General features: G+C 40.7%; 1 long non-coding RNA gene across 1 annotated transcript in view; it reads right to left on the minus strand.

Moving 5' to 3' along the window:
• The window catches only part of LOC122559574, a 13,946-nt gene extending 8,217 nt beyond the window's left edge, over positions 1 to 5,729 (minus strand). Inside the window, exons 1-2 of the long non-coding RNA XR_006314469.1 lie at positions 5,695 to 5,729; positions 3,066 to 3,123 (exon numbers count right to left, since the gene is read on the minus strand). This is a non-coding gene — a long non-coding RNA (uncharacterized LOC122559574). The remainder of the gene's footprint in view (positions 1 to 3,065; positions 3,124 to 5,694) is intronic.
• Between the last annotated feature and the right edge of the window lie 742 nt (positions 5,730 to 6,471).

Below are 6,471 nucleotides of genomic sequence, written 5' to 3' on the forward strand. Positions count from 1 at the left end.
TATACTATTTTCTAAATGGGGAAAAGAATTCAGAAATCTGGCGTGCAAATGGGATTGGAACCTTGTCCAGGTTGCTCTTAAATTGAACTTGAAGTTGGAGTCGATAGTTAGGAGCGCAAATACCATGTTGCCATTTGTCTCGAAAAGATTGAAATAAAAGATATGTTGCTCAGACTTTACAAGGCAATGCAGATTTCTCAAGCTTTCTCATTTCCCCTCCCCCCACCTTTTCTCAGTCCCAACCCTCAGACTCAGCACCGCCTTCTTGACCTGCAATCTTCTTCCCAACCTCTCCAGCCTGTCACCCTCACGTTAACCTCCTTCCACCTATCGTATTCCCAACGCCCCTCCTCCCTACCTTTTATCTTAGCCTGCTTGGCACACCCTCCTCATTCCTGAAGGAGGGCTTATGCCTGAAACATCAATTCTCCTGTTCCTTTGATGTTGCCTGACCTGCTGTGCTTTTCCAGCAACACATTTTTAAGCTGTCAACTTCATTCATCTATTTTCCTTTTATACTAAGTTTGACACCCAAAACTCAAGTCAGATACTTCTCAAAAATTAGAAGATAACCACTTGGTTTGACTACTTCAAAGATGTGTACAAGAGTTAAGATTTCTTAGACCTTTTGCATGCTGGAAAGGGTTGAGAAAAAATTTACAAGGATGTTGCTAGATTTGGAGGATTTGAGCTGTAGGGAGAGACTGAATAGACTGGGGCTGTTTTTCTTGGAGCGTTGGAGGCTGTGGGGTGACCTTTTAGAGGTTTATAAAATCATGAGGGGCATGGATAGGGTGAAGAGACAAGGNNNGCTGCCAGTGGAAGTAGTGAAGGCTGATACAATTACAGCATTTGAAAGGCATCTGGATGGGTATATGAATAGGAAGGATTTAGAGGAATATGGGCCAAGTGCTGGCAAATGGGACTAGATTAGGTTAGAGTCGGCATGGGTGAGTTGGACCGAAGGGTTTGTTTCTGTGTTGTGTATCTCTATGACTCTATGCACCTGGCAAGTTTGTTCCTTTAACCATTCTATATTTGCAAACTCTCCTTTCACCAAAAGCATTTCTGGAATCTTAAGCATAGCCTCCAGATTTCTCTTGGTCCTAATATACTCTAACTCTGGAGTTTTAAAAGTAAAACTCTCCCTCTCGTAAATTAAATCATCAGACTTGTATCATCTTAATTGTGAGATGGTTTTCCACCTAACATAATGGTTATTGATATTGATTGCATGCCACATAATATTTTCAAATAAGCGAAAGTATATCAACCTGCTAGCACATTGTGAGCTCTCGGTCCTAGCCAACATTTGAAGCAACCAGGAAAAGAAAGGAAGTTTTCCCACACAGAAAGACATATAAAATTAAAAAGGAGTAAATTTCTTTTCCTAGTAGAGCTGGAATACATTAAATGTGGTTATAATACTTGTTGCCCTTGTTTATGGATAGTTCCTTAATAAAACGGTTTACAGTCCTTTATAATGTGTAATTAATGGAACACGTTGATATTTCTTCAGGGTTAACTGAATTATGCTGATCTAATCATATGAGAAAGTGAGGACTGCAGATGTTGGAGGTCAGAGTCAAGGGTGGGGTGCTGGAACAGCACAGCAGGTCCGGGGAGCAGGAGATGTTTCGGGCAAGAGCCCTTCATCAGGAATGAGGTTTGTGAGCCAAGGGGGTAGAGAGATAAATGGGAAGGGTAGGACAGGTCATGAGGGTGGTGCCGAGTTGGAAGGTTGGAACTGGGATAAGGTGGGGGGAGTGGAAATGAGGAAACTGGTGAAATCTACATTGATGCCATGTGGTTGGAGGATCCTAAGCACTGCCCTCATGACCTGTCCCTCTTCCTTCACACCTATCCGCTCCACCCTCCTCTCCGACCTATCACTTTTACCCCCACCTCCATCTACCTATTGCATTCTCAGCTACCTTCCCACCAGCCCCATGCCCCTCTCATTTATCTCTCCACCCGCTCGACTCACAAGCCTCATTCCTGATGAATGGCTCTTGCCTGAAATGTCAATTCCCCTGCTCCTTGGATGCTGCCTGACCTGCTGTACTTTTCCAGCACCCACTTTCAACTCTGATCTAATAATACTTTTGTTAAAGCACCAGAACATTTTCAGCAGCAAATATAGCATGTGATATCTTCACAATGTGGTTTACAACAAAGTAGCAAGGTACTACTTTGATTTTGACAGTCTTGAGCACATGGAAGGAAGAGGGGCAAGCAATAAAGAAACTGGGCAAGTGCAGTAGATGAAGCATCAGAATGAGTTCATGAACCCAAGATTTTTCTGTGCCTGTACCCTATTCAAAATGGAGCTCCAATTCATATGACATACATTGGCTAAATTCACCCTTGCATTATGTGAATAAGTCATGAACAGACATAATTCAGAGCAATTTTCTTTGTCAATGTCTATATCCATGAACATTTTGAATATGTTATGATATTCATCAAGTAGATTTGACTTAACTATTTTTAGCTGTAAACATGTTTCAGTACAAGTTTGGTACTCTATTTAGAAACAATAGTAAAAGACCTCTGCTTCAATTTTAAATCTAGTTATTTATAATAAAAGATAAAATCTAAGTTTCTTTCACAGCAATATCACCAGGGGACCAAAGCAGGAGACTGGTGTATAAAAACTCTGTTACAATAGTAGGTTTTGTATTGGTAACAAAGTATTTCACAATGTAATTAAACAGTTAATATTAAAAAATGCAGTCACGTATTTAAATAGAAACAAGTTAATTAAGATATATAGATTAAAACTTGAAAGCAAATTAGTATTTAACATTTCATTTCAGTGGCTTTTTTGGTTTGGTTTAAGAAGGACATTTACATGTAAATTTAATTCTGGACTGAAGATATCAGCAGTTGGCTCCTTTTCATCATTTTATACAAAGGCACAAGTTTATCAGTCATCTGTAATAAGAAGCATATCACAGGTACATCTGTCTTTTTAATCCTTTTAAATACCTAGTTGAAACAAATAATTAGTTACAAAATCAGAAGCTGTTCATTTTTGGCTCATTCCACAAACATTCAGCTACCTCGTGAACTCTTGTCATGTCTCTTATCCCATCCCCCGGCAGTGGTAGATCTCAGACTCTACAACAAAAGAATTAAGAAAAGCATGTTCATTCTCCAGATCAGCTGCAATTTCATTACAAGGAACCAACCTAGTTGTTTGAAGTTGTGCACATGAAGTTGGGAGTAATCTTAGCAATATGAAGTGAATCTTTGGGGCAGAAATTCGTAATCGTCTGATTTCACAGTGGACATGGTAATGCAACCATAATGCACAACCCGAAAAGCTCAACCTGAGGCAGGATTTAAATTGTGCCTATAGACTCTCCTAAATAATCTGGATGGGGTTTGCTGCTTGTTGTACTTCCAAAAGGCATTTTCCCTTTTGCTGTAATTAAATTTGAATCACCTGCCTGTCCAGAGTGAGAGGAGAAAAGAAAAAAAATGAAGACATCCATGGCTGGTAGGAGTTCCGTGTAGTCCTCCTTCTCCCAACTACATGTGAACATTTTAAAGAGTTCCTAAAGTTCATCTTCACAGTGAAGCAGCTTATTTCTAGGCTTCATTCATACAAAGTGAGACTGTCATCTAATTCACTGCTTGGAGCACCAGTTTCTTGTCATTTTATACACTTATGTCGTGACTGTAATGAGGTCATCCATCTGGACCTCAGAATATGAATTCCCTGATTGGGGCTGTTAACCTGGTCCAATAGGGAGATCTGGCTGATGCAAAAGGATGAATGTCAGGGACATTGAGTTGCTGGATGCCTGACTGAGTGAGGCATTTGTAAATAAGGATGATTAGTAATGGGATGATGACCTCTGAAGGGTTATTTCTACTCTCACGGAATACAGGGAGAACTTGCCATTTGGATACAGAACTAGCTGAAAGGTAGAAGACAGAGGGTGGTGGTGGAGGGTTGTTTTTCAGATTGGAGGCCTATGACCAGTGGAGTGCCACAAGGATCGGTGCTGGGTCATCTACTTTTTGTCATTTACATAAATGATTTGGATGCGAGCATAAGAGGTACAGTTAGTAAGGTTGCAAATGACACCAGACTTGGAGGTGTAGTGGACAGCTAAGAAGGTTACCTCAGATTATAACAGAATCTTGACCAGATGGGCCAATGGGCTGAGAAGTGGCAGATGGAGTTTAATTAAGATAAATGCGAGGTGCTGCATTTTGGGAAAGCAAATCTTAGCAGGACTCCTATCGGAAAGATGTTGTGAAACTTGAAAGGGTTCAGAAACGATTTACAAGGATGTTGCCAGGGTTGGAGGATTTAAGCTATAGAGAGAGGCTGAACAGGCTGGGGCTGTTTTCCCTGGAGTGTCGGAGGCTGAGGGGTGACCTTATAGAGGTTTCAAAATCATGAGGGGCATGGATAGGATAAATAGAAACAGTCTTTTCCCTGGGGTTGGGAAGTCCAAAACTTAGAGGGCATATGTTTAGGGTGAGAGGGGAAAGATATAAAATAGATCTAAGGGGCAACTTTTTCACACTGAGGGTGGTACGTGTATGGAATGAGCTGCCAGAGGAAGTGGTGGAGGCTGTTATAATTGCAACATTTAAAAGGCATTTGGATGAGTACATGAATAGGTTTGGAGGGATATGGGCCGGTGCTGGCAGATGTGACTAGATTGGGTTTGGGACATCTGGTCGGCATGGATGGGTTGGACCGAAGGGTCTGTTTCCATGCTGTACATCTCTATGACTCTACTTAAGTTGCCTAATATCTGAGAGAAGCCATCATTAGAGATATCTGAAAATTCCCAGCTTCAGATTGCTTATCTTTTTGGGCTTTCTGGTTATAAAAGAAAAGGTCCAATTCTGTCCCTTTGATTTTCTTGCATTCAACAACTGAAACTCACTAAATAAACTAGAGGAATTTAAAATCTGTAATCTCATTATGAAAGTTTTTTTTTTAAACGCTTAAATATCACTTGTAAAGTTTGTGATACGATTTATCTTAACCCCTGTGAAGTTTGCAACCTTATAATCATCCTATGGGTTCAGTACAAAGTAGATTATATTCTGTAGCTCACTCTTTGATATCAGATGTTCTTCTCATTAGACATCCAAACATATTAATTCCAGCTTGCAGTTTACTCCCAGGTGTTACTGTATTATTGTCACTGTATTTATACTATTCCTATCAGTGGATTTCTTATGATATTGTTATCAATGAGTTGGAGGTTATATTGCCCCAAAGTTTGTAGTTGTAATGATGACGAAACTGGGACAGGAGCACAGGGATGTTTTAAGAGGCAATCCTTGCTCACTATGCCTCAAATTGTTTCCAATTTGTGGGAATTAAAAGCCCTCAACACTCTCGGCAGGCAAGTCACCTTATTTTCTCATTATTGAAAGTAGCCACTTTTCTCCCAAGGAGGCAGGTGATCATGGAGGTGGTGGGTTGAGGTCCTCTGCCCACCGCACCTTAACATTCAATAATGTTACCCCACGATCAACATTCTTGGGATTGCCATTGACCAGAAACTCAAGTGAACTCACTACATAAAAACAAGGCTGCAAGGTCAGGTCAGAGGTTAGGAATACTGTGGTAAATATTCACCTCCTAACTCCCCAAAGCCTGTCAGCCATCTACACAGCGCAAGTCAAGTGTGTGATAGAATAATTACCACTTACCTGGAAGAGTTCAACTTCAGCAACACTCAAGAAGCTTGATACCATCATAGACAGTGAGGAAAGTTATCTGAAATTGCAGCAGGACCTTGATCAGCTCAGAAAGTAGGCTGAAAATGGCAAATGGAGTTTAATATAGCTAAGTGTGAAATGTTGCATCTTGCAAAGTCAAATCAAGGTGAGAGTTTCATGGTGAAAGGTAGGACCTTAAGTACTGCAGTGCAACAGAGGGACTGTTGCACTGCAGTTCAGGTGCACAGTTTTTGTGAAAACCTTTGGCACACTGGCCTTCATCAGTCAGTACTGAGGTTCAAAGTTGGGAAGTTATGTTGCAGTTGTACAGGATGTTCATGAGGCTGCACTTGGAGTATTGTGTTCAGTTTTGGTCACGTTGCTGTGGAAGGATGTTATTAAATTGAAAAGAGTGCTGACAAAATTTACAAGGGTTGAAGGGTCTGAGTTATAGTGAGGGGTTGGACAAGCTAAGACTTTTTCTTTCGAGCGTAGGAGATTGAGGGGGGCTCTTGTAGAAGTGTATAAGATCATGAGAGGCGTGGATAGGGTGAATGCACTCAGTCTTTTTCCCACGGTTGAAGAATTGAGGACTAGAGGCCATCAGTTTAAGGTTAAAGAGGAAAGAATAAAAGGGAATCTTAGAGGCAACTTTTTTATACAGAGGGTGGTAAGCATATGGAATGAGTTGCCAGCAAAAGTGGTTGAGACAGGTACATTAATAGTGTTTAAATGGCATTTGGACAAATACATGGATAGGAAAGGTTT

Source organism: Chiloscyllium plagiosum, chromosome 19 (assembly GCF_004010195.1).
Source record: "Chiloscyllium plagiosum isolate BGI_BamShark_2017 chromosome 19, ASM401019v2, whole genome shotgun sequence".
NCBI lineage: Eukaryota > Metazoa > Chordata > Chondrichthyes > Orectolobiformes > Hemiscylliidae > Chiloscyllium > Chiloscyllium plagiosum.